The sequence below is a fragment of the Protopterus annectens genome, chromosome 16.part0 (assembly GCF_019279795.1).
Source record: "Protopterus annectens isolate FY-2018-M chromosome 16.part0, PAN1.0, whole genome shotgun sequence".
In the NCBI taxonomy this organism is placed as follows: Eukaryota; Metazoa; Chordata; order Ceratodontiformes; family Protopteridae; genus Protopterus; species Protopterus annectens.
The window spans coordinates 529,759,248-529,775,032 of record NC_056750.1 but is presented as its reverse complement, the minus strand read 5'-3'; positions in this window follow the sequence as shown (position 1 = coordinate 529,775,032).

The following is a 15,785-nucleotide window of genomic DNA, read 5'->3' as shown; positions in this document are numbered from 1 at the left end:
CCAGTGCCTTCCAGTGTAGTCTTACCAGTAGTGACCATAACTTGCCCAGAATTATTTTGTACACAAACACGGGATAAAATATTTTTAAGAAAAGGGGAAGGGTAAATGGTAACTCCCCATTATAAACTTTTCACTCCCAATTTACAGTAACACTGTCACCAGCTAGTCTTTCCTGGCAAAACTAAGAATATACATTAATGTTTGACATTAACATAAATCAACCTTTAAATATTTAAATGATATCATTTAATTACGAGCAGACACTCTTCAATAGGTGAACATACTGATGAATTTAAGGGTTAGTGCATTGAAAATTGAGTAATAAAGTTCTTTACTTGAAATAAATACTCATTTCAATTGCTTTTGAAGTACTTAACACCTAAATCATTGCATATTGCATTGCAATTGAAATGCTATTGCTATTGAAAAATGTCATACTCTTAAAAGCAAAAATGATAGTAATATATTATTCTGCTTGAACTGGTTAATATTTTAGACCATGTCATTTCCTCTGTATTGTGCATACATTGTAATTTCCTTCACATTGGTACGTCGTACAACTGTACATTTAAGCATGTACTACATTTTCCAATAGTGTTGTAATGTCTCTACCATTGTTATTCTGCACCATTGTTTTTCTGTTCTATATTGAATTGTGTTCTACCTGTTCTTCACTGTTTATAATCTCTCTATTTTTGGGCCTGGATAAGAAAAGGGTCCATAGACAAGCCTACCTACCCAGTTTGAATGATTTAATGAGCTAATGTATAAATAACTAAACATTTGATTGATATATATATATATATATACATATACACACACACACATACACACACACACACACACACACACACACACACACACACACACACACACACACACACACACGCGTGCGCGTGCATATACACACACACACACACACACGAATAGTCTTGCACAAAAAATTAAAAGTTCTGAACAGACAGATGACATACAGTATGCGCTATCAGCTAATTTCTCTTTCCCTTATGAATCTCAGCTAACTTCTAGAATGACCCTGTAGATAGTCACAGCAATCCATGAGTTTATAAGGTAAAAGGTGAACAGAAGTAAGTTGACAGGTCTTTCTTCCTTATCACACTCACACACTCATACCTATGGACCTGATCCTGTGTCTTTGAAATGTGGAAGGAAATTGGCATCAGCCGTGGTGGGAGTCATCTTTCGATGTAGGTATGACTACACATAGATTACGTGATTGCATTAGAGAACATCTTTATGATATTCGGAGGAGAGCAGACACTAATGCCCTTGCCAGACATGTGATAGATACGGATGTATCACACACATTTAAATTTTTGGTCATGGAGAAAGTGTGGACTGGGAATAGAGGGGGTGTGGAGAGGAATAAAGTAGAATGTAAAGAACTAGAATGGATCATTAGAATGAGAGCCACTATGGGGAAAGGGCTGAATGATAAATATTCCATCAAACCTATGCTAGATAAGAGACATCTTTAAGAAATAGGTGTCTTTTATGTATTTTATTATAAATTGATGCATATAGGTATATCTTTTGTACATGTATTTATACCTTTTAATATTTATTGCACATTTACCCTTTACTATGATACAGCTAGCTCTTTAATGGGCTAAATAGTAATGAATCCTTATTTGATGTTTTATTAATTGCTACTGAGTTCTGATTGGCTCATATGTATTTTTAAACTGATGAGTGGAATGAAGAATTTGTCTGATGAAGCAGTTTTTTTACTGCGAAAGCGCTCACCATTTGTATTTCCTGGAATAAAACTTGGCTTGATTTTATTAGCTGTGGTCTGGTCGCTCTTTGCTTTTTACTGGATTTCCTATATTTTGATTGACCAGTTTGCACACACCAGGTTTTTGTTTTGGATTATAATGTTATAATAATGTTGTAATAAAAATACATTAAAATAAAATATATTTTAAAATAAAACACAAATAGGGTCATCAAGGTCCTATCTCTGCAAAGCCTTTAGTTTCAGCATACATTGGCTAGAGCAGCAGTCATTCAACCCAGGAAAGTGATGTGTACTTAACCTTAATTGCCATATTAATGAATTTTTCTCCATTCTGAGGGCCCAAGAGTCACCTATCTCTTCTTTAGAGACTTGGTCTATGACTTTAAATTTAAATTGATGATTCTGGTGGTTAAAAATGTATTTTGCCAAAGTGTTACGGGGCTTTTTTTAATACTATAAATATGTTCATACACACATTCTTTTAATTTACATTCAGTTTTTCCAATATAAAAACTATTGCATATATTAACATGATTCTTGTAGCTATGTATGTATGCTGCTATTTAGTTCCCCTTTTTTTGGATTTTTTGAATTTTTAATAATATTGCTGAAAAAATGGAGGTTTATTTTATCATGTGACTGCTGACTTTATCATTTGATACCTTTGGAGAGTATTTTAAACACTGAAATTTTAGTTTTGGTATTGTCTGAAGAAGTTCTATGACATGACTGGAACAAAAGCACTTACAATAAACAACCTTTTTTTTATCTACTCGAGTCTAGTGCTTTTCCCTTTTTTCATATTGTTTTTCGAGTTTTTTTGTGTTTTTTTTCTTGGATTTCAGGAGTGATTTGAGACAGATGGTTACCAGTAAGAGTGAAAGGGAAGGCCTACAAGAGGGTAGTGAGACCAGCTATGTTATATGGGTTGGAGATGGTGGCACTGACAAAAAGGCAGGAGTCAGAGCTGGAGGTGGCAGAGTTAAAGATGTTTAGATTTGTATAGGGTGTGACGAGAATGGACAGGATTAGGAATCAGTTTATTAGAGGGTCAGCTCAGGTTGGACAGTTTGGAGATAAGGCCAGAGAGGTGAGATTGCGTTGGTTTGGACATATGCTGAAGAGGGATGCTGGGTATATTGGGAAAAGGATGCTAAGGATGGAGCTGCCAGGTAAGATGAAAAGATAACATTTATGGATGTGATGAGAGAGGACATGCAGGTGGTTGGTGTGACAGAGCAAGATGCAGAAGACAAGAAGAAATGGAAACAGATGATCTGCTGTGGTGACCCCTAAAGTGAACAGCTGAAAGAAGAAGACACTAAGGTCTGTAGGCAGTAAGACAGTGGTAATCAGTTGTGCCTAAAAGGTGGTGAGCTGGTTGGAAAATGAGAAGTTTTTCATATTACATTAATGATAATATCCCTCTGTGACCTGAGAAAAATGTCATAGATAGCTTTGATAAGGGAATGCACTTCAGGAGAGAAGCTCATAAGTGCTTAGTAAAGGAATAACTAATTACTTAAAAGCATAGATCTTGATGGCAGATAAGACTACTTGATCTACCTGCAAAAAAGTAACAAGAAATGCAGAGGAAAAGCTCTTGTAGTTCCTGTGCAATAGAAACAAGAGTTCCTGTACTTTTTTCTGTAGATGTGTGAAATAAATTGCATAAATTAGAAACTTCTAGAACATTTATAAAATTAGATTGTTACATTAAATGTTTTTATCCATTAATGTAAGCTATGGTTCTTGTATTTTCTGATAAACACTTTTGCACTTGTAAACAGTAGTTATGTCTTGATTCAGCAACACTTCATAGTGAAACTTCATAAGTCATTTTTCGTATTTGTTTTTGCCAGACTTCCTGTACCTTTTGGCTATCACTTGCAAACTGATTATACAAGCCATATTCTTCTTGTGTGGGAAGGACTCTGAATTACCATGGGTCTGCCTAAGTAAATCAATATTTCACATAATGAGATTTCCCACAGTCTGCTGAAAAAGAGAGGTGGGGTGCGGCTGGGGGTGGGTTGAATTCAACTATGTGCAAATATGGAACGTTATTGACCTCCTACGATAGTTCAGAAAGTTGATTATATCCATATAAAGGTACACATATGCATATGAATTCATATAATTCTGTTTCCTGCAAAACATTTCAGGAAAATAGTAAATAGTATGATATAACTCATGTTACTCAAAAATGTGCCTGTACTTTTTAAAAAAGTTACCGTGTAAATTTTGTCAGATAATGTATTTTTACACATCAGACCAATATTGAGTTTCTTACAGTAAAAAAAAAGTTGGTTTATGTTTTACACTGCAATTTTTCTCTTTCTAATCTGATGTTAAATGACTAGACAGTTACGCTTCTTCTGCTTCTGTGCTTTTTTCTTTTTTTTTTTGTCATGTTACTCAATAGTTTGACTGATTTGCTTATTCTGCTTCTCAGTTTCTATTGCATTTTCATGTGTATTTGTAGAAAATAATTACATTAGCTATGTCTTTTATTGTCACTTTACTTTGCATTACTGCATTAGTGCCTAGAGACGCTTTAGCTGACCTTCTGGTGAACTGTGCTTGGCAAACATGCCTGGGCGTGCTACCTCAAGTACATTAAGGTATCAGCAACTCTCAGTCTTATTCCAAACCTGCCTGGAGGTATTCTGACGTGGACAGGTTTCACTTTTCACCACAGATGATTGTTTTGCATGTCTGTTTAGACTCATTTTCATATGTTTTCCTATATCATTCATTCAATGTGTTTGATTAAGAGAGTGTTGTGCAAGTTTAAGGAATGTTAAGGGAAAGGCTGTTTAAACACATGGCGTTATTAAGCAACATTTCAAAAAGGAAAGTTGGGGTTATAAAAACTGAAAAGTTTTTTATTTCTGTTTAATACATTTGAACACAGAAATATAGCCTATTCTGGATGTTTTCATGTCACTCATAAAATAAATAAAATTCTGTATTTAGCTCGTCCCTTCATCATTCCCATATTAAAGAAAAAGTGCTTCTGTTACAAGAATATGATTCAGAAATGCATGAAGGTGAGCCTGAAGACTTTGTAGCCATGAGTTTCCAAAATAGGGAAAGAAAGGAAACACAGTGGAAACTATAGAAATAAATATATGATGAAAATATGGACCACTATGTCAGAGAACATTGTTGTCTGTCCTATGATCTTCTAAGTAACACACGGAGCAGAGAAATCAGTTGGCAACTTCCCTTTGACTAACCACAATCATTATCATCATCAACCCGCTTTTTTCACATTTTTCCACATGGGGTTGAGTTGTCATGTCATCCGTTGCCATTGCTGTTGATTTGGTGCCATTCTGCTCTGTTCTTCAACAGTTATGCCTGCCTCAGATCTTCTCTAATGCAATACATCCATCACTTGGCTGGGTGTTCTCATTTTTTCTTGCCTTCTTCCTGTCTCTCTCTAATCTTCTTGATGAAGTCATCTTCTTCCTTCCTGTAGTTGTGATAGAAACACCATACTCTGCTCTCGTGACCTTGTCTGCATTTGGAGCAACTTTGGCTTCTGCTCTGAGGTTCTCATTTCTTCGTCTGTCCCACAGAGTGCATCCTAACACACATCTCAGACACTTCATCTTTATCACGTTTACCTTCCTCAATTATTTTGCCTACACTGCCCAGTTTTCTGTACCATGCAGATTTACTGGTTGCACCACTGTTTTGTACACCTGACTTTTAGCTTTTTTGATATTTTTCAGTACATTCAACCCCTGACACTCTCTGCCAGCTGGCTGAAGCCCCTCTGATTCTAGCTTTGACCTCATTATTCACACTTCCCTTCTGCTCAACCAGGCCTCCCAGATACTTGAAGCTGTTTATGTGTTCTACTATTTTACCTTCTATTAGTTTTCAGCTTCTTCTGATTTCTCCATTTGCTGATATGGAAACTGTCTTGTCTGTACTCACATTCATCACACATGCCTTTAGACTTATATTCCAGTCTGCTGTCATTTGCTGTTCCTGTTCTCTGTATCTTTCTCTATGTAACTTTATCTCTTCTTTACATTGTGACAAGTGGTGTAGTGGATAATGTTTTCACCTCACAGCAAGAGGTTCTCTGGTTCAAATAACAGCTGGGGTGCCTTCTGAGCAGAGTCTGCATGTCCTTCCTGTGTTTGTGTGGGTTTTCTCCTGGGTGCTCTGGTTTCCTTCCGCATTCCAAACACATGCATTATGTGGATTGAACAATAAATCACCCATAGGTGTGAGTGTGCATGTGAGTGTCTGGTATGGAAGAACAGCTGGAACAGGGCTAGCTACCCGGCAGTGTGAACCTTGGCGCTAGATAATTGCCACTGTTGAAGTGACACCCCGACCACATGTATGAAAATGGGAAAAGAGGTTGTGGATGGATGGATGCTCACCCTGACTGCATGTGTGAATAGTCCACTGAGATCAGTGTACTATTCCAATAAATAAATGTAAAATAAAAATAAGATAAACAGTCTATCTGTGGTCCACTTTGTCTGTTACAACAGCTTTGTCTGTCTCCTGCCACCTGTTTGCTAACGTGTTCCATCACAAGTATGAAAAGCGGAGGGCTCAGAGTCAATCCCCGATGAACATCCAGTCCCACTAAGTACCTTTCTGCAAGACTGAACATTGTACTTGTGTCATTTGGTCCTTGCATGTAGCCCACACTAATTCTACCAATGTTTCTGAACTTTGAACCATTTCAGTGCTGCCCAAATCAGCTTTTCTGGGGAACTTGTCGTATGTTTTCTTCAAGTCTAAGAATGCCTAGTTGAACTCTTTCTTTATTTCCAGCTTCTTCTCCACTATCTGTCTCACTGCAGACACCAGGTAGGTTGTGCTGCATCTTGATCTAAATCCAAGCTGTTAATCTTCCATGTTACCTTCTACTTTTCTTGTATTTGTTTATCAGTCATCCTCAGCAACACTTTCATGAGGTGTGGCAGGAGTTTGATATTTCTTTTAATTAAATTCTCTCTTGTGACATAGACAAACTTCCATTTATATGAAAGAAAACAGACCACATTAATTTGTTCACAATTACAAACATTATACATTGCATATATTTGTTTGTACAATATAATCAAACCAGCATTACATAAATAGGTCAATCCCTGCCCACCCTTAACCTCATTCCTCCTCCAAAACATTTTTCTGATGCTCTGTTCCCGCAATTTCCATTTTTTCTGTGTAGTTTGTTCCTACCCTTTTCTAAAGATGTCTCTGATACAAAGTTCAGTACTTCAAATATGGTAGGTTTAGACTTTGATTTCCATTTTGTGGTAATTGCTTTTTTGGCAGGCTCCAGAATTAAACTTAACAAGGCCTTACTATGTCTAAGCAAGTCAGATCCTGTATCCCAGCTCAAAAAATCATTTCCTTAGTTACATACATTTGCTTGCCCAGTATTTCTGACACAGTATTCTGTAGGGAATTTTTGGGTGGCCACAGTGGTGCAGAAGTTACCATTGCCACCTCACAGCAAGAGGGTCTCTGGTTCGATCCTTTGCTGGGGTGTCTTCTGTGCAGAGTCTGCATGTCCTCCCTGTGGTCGTGTGAGTTTCCTCCGGGTGCTCCGGTTTCCTCCCAAAGACATGCTGTAGGTGGATTGGACACTCTAAATTGGCCCTAGGTGTGAGTGCATGCATGTGTGTGTCTTCTGTGGAAGGTTTGGCACTGGGCTGGCAAATCAACACGGTAAAACTCTACTGCCAATCATGAGTGGACAGGTGATCTGCTGTGGTGATCCCTAACCGGCAAAATCCGAAAGAAGAAGATTTTGTAGGGAATTTTTAAAGTCTGCCAACTCATTACAATCTCAAAACATGTATGTTCCCAGTTACAACTTTCTTCCATATCACATCTCAAATGCATACCATCTATCTAAAGAAAAATTCTTTGGAGTCTGCTTGGAGTATAAAAAAGCCTATGCAAACATTTCCAAACATGGATCCTAAATCTGCTAGACTTGTTGCATATTTGAGAGCCATACATATGTCCTCCCACTGTTTCTTTGTGAATTGCTTATCCTATCTCTCTTACCAATCTATTCTAGCATCTTCTTATTGATCCTACAGATATCGTGCAATATTTTATATGTCTTTCTAATAATTCCTTTTTAACCGCAGCTTCTGTTCTAGATTTCCTGATAGGGAAGGCAGTCTCTAGCCTGTAGTCCAAATGTCTTCTTGACTTCATCCCATTCTGTTACCTGTCCCTTTTTAATTATTTGTACTAAATACCTTAGATCCTTTGTCAGTTTCCCACAGTAAATTCCATCATTCTCTTGCCTATTCTTTGTACCCCTAACTGCCGTCATCTCTATTGGCAGAACCTCCTTTCTTCATCCTGCAGTCATCCCTATTGGCAGAACCTCCTTTCTTCATCCTATGTTGGCTTAGTTCTTAGAATACTTTCTACTATTTTATGAGTATAATATTCTGCATAGCTGTTCTTATTCTCCTTAAAGACCTGCACCCAAAATACCACTGTCTCCTTATTTCTATCTTTTTTTAAATAAGAAAGATCTTTTATTAAATTATCACGTATGACATAGACATTCATATATTTATATAAACAAAATCAAACCATATTGACATAAGCTTAGCTGCAAACATTATACACAACTTATAATCTAGCCAGTCATTGTCAGTCAAACATGGCATAGCTCATTGAGATTCTGCCTTCTTTTAAACCCTTTTCCTTCTCTGCATGTATTGTTTCCACAATTCCCATTTTTCTATGTTCATAGGTTCATAGGTTGATACTAGGCTATTTGCCCTAGGGCATTTATAAGCCTAGCCAGAGTGTGTTTGGCTTTCGCCACCCTTTTAGATTTGTTGACTGTGCCTCTGTATAGTAGGTCACAGAAGATAGCCCTTTTAAGGTTAGTTTACTGTGCCTCTGTCCAGCCGGGACACAGAAGAGATCCCACAGGTAAACTTACGATCTCCCATCCACTCGTCAAGATTTCTCTTGAAGAGGGTCAGTGAGGGGCACTGCCTAACATGGATTGGGATTTTGTTCCAGAATGAGGGGAGCCTCTGGGATATGAATCTGTCCCTCCAGCATGTCCTATTTATTTCTGTGCTGAGGTTTAAGTCCCTGGAGCATGTAGCTCTAAGGGATTTGGATTTCCTGAAGTGGACCATGTCCATTAATTCTGGTTTGGACATGGCTTTATACGTCAGGCATAGATCACCTCTGAATAGGCGGTAAGCAACTGAGTAGAGCTGGAGTTTCCTTAGCCGAACTGCATAGGGCATCTGTTTGAGTCCCTTGATCCTCTTGGTGAGGTACTTTTGGGGTCTCTCCAGTTGCTGCAGATGTCGGGTAACTCACATCCCAAATGGGCATTGTATTCAATTATGGGCCTGATGAGTGATGAGTAGAGAGGCACAATGACCTCTCTTGATCTAGATGTGAACCCTTTCGTGATAAGGTGGGCTATATAGAAGGTCTTTCTAACCACTTTGGCAACTTGATTGTCAAAGGAGAGATTACTATCTACTTGGGTCCCCAAATCCCTAATTACTTCTTCCGTACCTAATGGATTACCACCTATGTGGTAATTTGTGGGCACTTTGTTTTTCCCAAATGGGATGACTATGCACTTTTTGGCATTTAGCTTTAGGCCATGGCTCTGGCACCAGTTATCCATCTCTGTGAGACCCTTTTGGAGGATGCTTGTGTCAGCCGGAGAGTCGATTATGGCACCCAGTTTGCAGTCATCTGCGAACTTGGTCAGCCATAGTCCTTCCATGTTAGCTTGTACCTCAGAGAAGTATATACCGAACAAGAGAGGTCCCAGGACTGAGCCTTGTGGGATGCCACTTGTAACTGGTTTAGAGTCTGACATGGCACCTGCAATTCTGACCATGTGGGTTCTATCCCTGAGCCAGTTTGAAACCCATCTTGTGACATAGGGGTTGATATTTAAGCTGGTGAGCTTATTTATGATGCCTGAGTGGGGTATTGTGTCGAAGGTGTTTGCGAGGTCCAGGTAGGCCGTGTGGACTACCTTCCCTTCATCTATGGCCTTGGTAACTGTTTCAAAGAAGTTGTCCAGGTTCAAGAGGCAAGATCTGCCCTTAACAAAGCCGAATTGGGTAGGATCCAGTGTCTGGAGGTTCCCAATGTCTTTGTTTATGAGTTCTATGATGATAAGCTCCATAACTTTGCAGACCAGACTAGTCAGGCTTATAGGGCGATAGTTTCCACGGTCCATTGTGGCACCACCTTTGTGGAGCAGGACCACTGTTGCTGTACGCCATTCCTTGGGTACATATCCTGTAGTAAGACTGAGATTGAACAGTGACTTTATGTGAGGGTTCAGTTCTTCTTGGAGCTCATGTAAGACGCAGCCCGGGACACCGTCCGGTCCCATTGATGCTGTGTTTTTTGCTTTGGAGAGGGTAGCTCTCACCTGTGCATCTGTGATATCAGGGAGGCAACATTCTGTTGGAATAGACATTTACTCTTTTGGGGAGGAAAGGGGGAGGAAGTTTGCACTGAACCTGTCTGCCAGGATGTTGGCAATGTATGTGGGATCAATGTATTTTTTGTCGTTTTGCACTAACTCAGAGCATATCTGGGAGTTGCCACCCAGATTCCTGACATAACTAAAGAAGGCCTTGTGATTATCTTTAGCGTCTTGTGCAATTTTTCTTTCAAAGCTGGCCTTAGATGATTTTATGAGGGATCGTAGTTTCTTGCTAGTACTGATCAGAGATGCCTTCCCTTTTTGGGAATTTGCTCTATCATGTAGTAGCTTTCTCCTTCTGTTGTATAGCTTATTTATGGCTGGGGTCCACCAGACAGGTCTCCTGCCTTTGGAGGAGTGAGTCTTGGTTTTATTTGGGATAGCACAATCCATGCATTCCTGTAGGTGTCCATAGAATGTGTTTGTAAAGGATTCTGCGGTTTGGGCAGTATTTTTCATAGGCCTGGGGGCTTTGAAAGATTCCACCTCGGTTTTGAGAAGTGTGAAATTTGCTTTTAAGAAATTCTTCACTGTGGTTTCCTTGGCTGGGGGTGGAGATGGGATATGGATGTCCAGTGAGATTAATTTATGGTCTGATCTTACCAATGAGGGGCATACCTCTGGTGTGGAACATAGAGTCCCTGTGTTGGTGATGACCAGGTCCAATATGTTTTCCCCTCTTGTGGGAATGGTGACCAGTTATTCCATAGCATTTGAGTTTATAAATTCTAGGAACTGTTGGACGAGGGTGTTGGGGCTTGAGTAGTTTTCCCAGACAATGTTTGGGTAGTTGAAGTCACCCAATATTATTGTGTTTGGCGAGACCTTCATATTCTCCAGTGTTCTCAGGAAAGCCGAGTTGGGTTCCTGAGTTTGGGAGGGTGGTCTGTAGCAGGCTACAAACTGAAAGGCAGTTTTGCCCACTGTTAGTTGCACATGGATGGTCTCCGATGCCTTGTGCAGTGCCACTAACCTGGAGCTGTGGGTATCTTTGATGAATATGGATACTCCCCCTCCTTTTGTGGTTCGGTCCGAGTTTTGGGGCCGAAAAGCATGATATAAGGTATAACCTGGTAGTGCTGGGGTGCTCTCAGAAGCCTTGAACCAGGTTTCTGTTACTGCACAGATATCGATATTCTCCATACTGAGGAGAGCCTTGAGTGCTTGCATCTTGAGGTTTAGACTTCTGGTGTTGAGCAGCATTACCCTTAGTTTTTTTTTTCTTGTGTTGTTTATGGAGGTGGGTTTGCCTTTTGAGCCTTGCCTAAAAAAGACACTATGGGGTGGCAAGAGCCTTAGCCAGTATTTGAAAGCCCAGGGATGACAGGTGCAAGCCGTCCCTAGTGAAGCAACGTGGCTTGTCGAGCATGTCATCCCAGGCTGACAGACACTGGATCCCCTTTGAATGACACCAATACTTTAGCCAATTGTTACAATTGATCATTTTGTCTTTATATTGTGGCATCATTCTTGGTGAGGGCAAGATGCTACTCAAGGTCAGGGTCATACCGGCCTGGGCTACATGATCAGAGAGCTCCTCAATGTCTCTTTTCATGTAGTCCATGGAGGTATGTCTCAGGTCATTCACACTAGCATGGACAATGACGGAGTCATATTTGTACTTGCTTTGGAGTGACCTGAGTGCTTGTGCTATGTGGTGGATCCTGGCACCCGACAGGCAGCTTAAAGTGACCTTCTTCTTGTTCCTTCTGATGAGTGGGACGTCAGTGTGTCTGACAATAGAGTCACCTATTACAAGTGTATTAGGTGTGTTGTTTGACCTTAAGGGCTGTGACTGTGTGGCACACTGACTTCGTGAACTATGTGGTTCATGGGTATTGTTGTGGGGTAGCGGTTGCTTGGATGTCTGCTTTGAAGGTCTCTGCTGCTTTGGCAGATTTTTATTTAGAGCCTCCGAGTATGTTTTTATGTGTTTATGTGTTTGGTTTGCTGATGCGATAGGTCTATGTGAGACTGGATTTGTGGTGTGTGTGGTTACCTGGCTGACTGTGCCAGTACTGGGTTGAGAAAGCTCAGCCTCCAGTTTGGCTGTATAGTTGCATCTCTCACATATATTTGAGCTTGTTGGGAGGAGGAGAGGGTGGTCTGTGTACATAAGGCAGTTGTAACATTGCCTCAAGATTCCCAGATTCACCACCTGGACTGGAGAGTAAACCCGAAACTGACTTTTGAACATGCCAGAATAGTGTAAGGGACTGCTTTTTGACTGATCAGAAAGGACCAATAGGGAGCCAAGTACTTATAAGGAGTATAAGAGGGTGTAGTGCTTTAGTTTATTAGTGTTTACTTATAAGATTACTTATAAGAGCAAGTGCAGGGCTTTAGAATAAAAATAGAGTGCTTACTTTGAGATTTAGAACAGTTCTAAGGGAAAAAGTGAAGAGCAGACTTTGTGGAGCCGGGAATAGTTTAAACCTGTTTAATTTACCCAAAGCGGCCATAAGCTACTAGTTTCTGGGCTGAGACCCTCCTCCAGGGACAGATAGGCTGCTCAAAGCTAATCTGGACTAATCTAACAGAAAATCACACAGAAAACACTGCTGATGAAGTCCCATCAACAGGGATGAAAGTGCTCAACAAATGTTCAATGAGATTTATTTTTGCAAATGTTCTTGGTATTCAATGGTGTTTTTATCATCTTTGGAATAAAACAAAGTAACTGGAGAGCCTTCTGTTGCTTGTTTCTTTGGTTTCTTTCTCACCACTAGCCATTCGATTATATATATCCTGGCAATGCGCCCACCTTCCTTGAACTTTTTGCTTATTTGATGGTTTTTCAACATATAAAATTTCATCTCGTTTTAGAAATGTAAAGAAAATGATATGTTATGATTAAACTATATGTTGTACTAAGCTTCAAAAATGTAACCACAGTGCACTCTGCTGGAAGAAAGCTGATACGCCAATCATTGTATGACTGTTTGATCTCAAGCTCGAAGACAGGATATCTGGACTAAGGAATTCTTTCTATTGTCTTAGGACAAGTGTTAATTACTAGGTTTTATATGTAAAATGTATTTTATTGCTGCGGCTTCCTGCAGGTGGAAATTACAAAAAGAAGTGTAAATTATGAGTAGCTTGGGAACTAAATCAGAACGGTTAAGAATGATGTAATCTGAAACGAGTCAGCAGTACTGTGTTAGCAATGTTAAACTTTCCCAGCTAGAAGGAAAGAGCATTTTGGATTTTGTCTGAAGAACATCACTCACCAACACTTTCTTGCTCTGTAAGTAAGATATGTATTTAGAACAGTGACTTCTCAGAGACAGAAAGAAATAGCCAGATTAGTCTAGCTGTTTTCTATATTTATGCCAGACTATTCTACAGTATTATTTTAAAGCATTTCCCTGTGATTTCTGAACTCTATAATGTCATTGCATTGAAGTAGTAAGTATTGTCTTGTGTTTTATTATTATTAAATATTTTTAACCTTTCAACTGTGGCTGTTTGTATAAAGGTGATTTAAGCTCTTAAGAGTACATTGCATGTATTCGGTGATACTGTCCAAGCCACTTCAATAGCTTTAGCCCTGGGTCACATTTACTATTTGGATAACAGTAATATTACACAGTGTAATTGGTCACCCTTTGGGAAGGGCCTTATTAGTAGCTGATATTAGTGGTTGGTGGCAGTGTTTTCTACCTTATAGTCTGGAGAGAAGGGGGGATAGCTGGAGAACTTGTGCCAGCCTTCTCCAGGAGTGTCTGTGTGTTGTATATAACTCATATCTGAAAGTGTGTGTTTGTCAGCTACTTGGGCAGGCACATGAAGGACTAGTTAGACAGAGAGGGTGCTGGAGGTTTTAACTTGACCACTAGGCTGAGATCTGGACCCTATAGCTGTGCCAGTGGAGAGTCTTATTTGGGATCTGGGGAGAAAGGGAGAAGCCAGCCCCAGACGGACTGTGATCTCTGTGTGCTCTTAAGGGAAATTGTACTTTACAGTGTGTGTACTTGTTATCCTTCCCAATGTGGATGCCCCTCACTGGTGCTAGTGGTGAGAATTGAGGCTCCTTGATTACTGGACCAGTGCACGGGTGTGTCACATATGTAATCTTCCTTGCAGCTTTTCTCCCCGGATCTCCACTGAAAATGGGCTCCTGGCCCAGTCAGAGACTACCTAGTAATCAAATGTAAATAAATAAATGTCTAGGTAATTTTGATTCTGTATCATACCTTAAAAATAATTTCCTTAGTTGCAAGGCCTTACTATGCTGCATCCTGATCTAATTCCAAGAGATAATTCAATTTGTTCACCCAGTATCCCTGACAGAGCAGTCTGCAGGTAATCTTTAAAGACTTATCTAGCCAAACTGGAGGTAAAGCTTTCTCCATCCAAGACTGAACTTGACAGTCAAGAGGAGAAGGTAAACACTTGCACCACACCACACTCATCACATAGTCCCACTAAACTTACACCACCAAAATCCACACATAGAAACACAAAAACATTAACGGAGGTTCTCAATAATAATCTGCTCAAGCAACAGAGACCTCCAAAGCAGAAACGCAATCAACCTCCACCCCCCCAACACAACCCAAATGACATATAGCCCACAGACTCAGTGTATCACTCAACCACAGCCCATAAGGCAAAACAACGTACCCAACACACTAGTCATAGGTGACTATAGTCAGGCACACTGATGTCCCACTCACCAAGCTAAACAAGGAGAAGGTTACTGTCAGCTACCTCTCGGGTGCCAGGATCTGCCACATAACCCATGCACTCAGGTCACTCCACAACAAGTACAAATATGACTCTGTCATTGTCCATGTTGGTGTGAATGACCTGAGATGTACCTTCCTGGACTACAAGAAGAGAGACATGGAAGAGCTCTTCAATCTTGTAGCCCAGGCAGGTATGACTCCTAGCCCTGAGTAGCATCCTGCCATCGCCCAGAATGATACTGCAGTACAAGGACAAAATGATTGACTTCAACAATTGCCTAAGCTTCTGGTGTCATTCTAAGGGGATCCAGTATCTGTCTGCCTAGGACAACATGGTCGACAGACCATGATGCTTTGCCAGAGATGGCCTGCACCTGTCATCCCTGGGATTCCGGATGCTGGCTAAGACTCTTGCCACCCCTATAGTGCTTTTTTTAGGCAAGGTTCAAATGACAAATTCACCACCGTAACAGGAACAGGCAAGCAAAAACTGAGGGTAATGCTACTCAATGCTAGAAGTCTAAGTCTCAAAATGCACTCCCTCGAGGCACTCCTTAAAATGGAGAACATCAATATCTGTGTAGTGACTGAGACCTGGTTCAAGGCTCCAGAGTGCACCCCTGCATTACCAGGCTATAACTCATATCACAGTTTTCGGCCATCTAACCTGGACCGGAACACCAAAGGTGGAGGTGTGTCCATATTCATTAAGGATATCCACACCTCCAGGCTAGTTGCTCAGCATAATGCATCCGAGGTTATTCAAGTGCAACTAACTCTGGGCAAAACTGCAATCCAAATTGTAGCTTGCTACAGATCCCCACCAATGCCC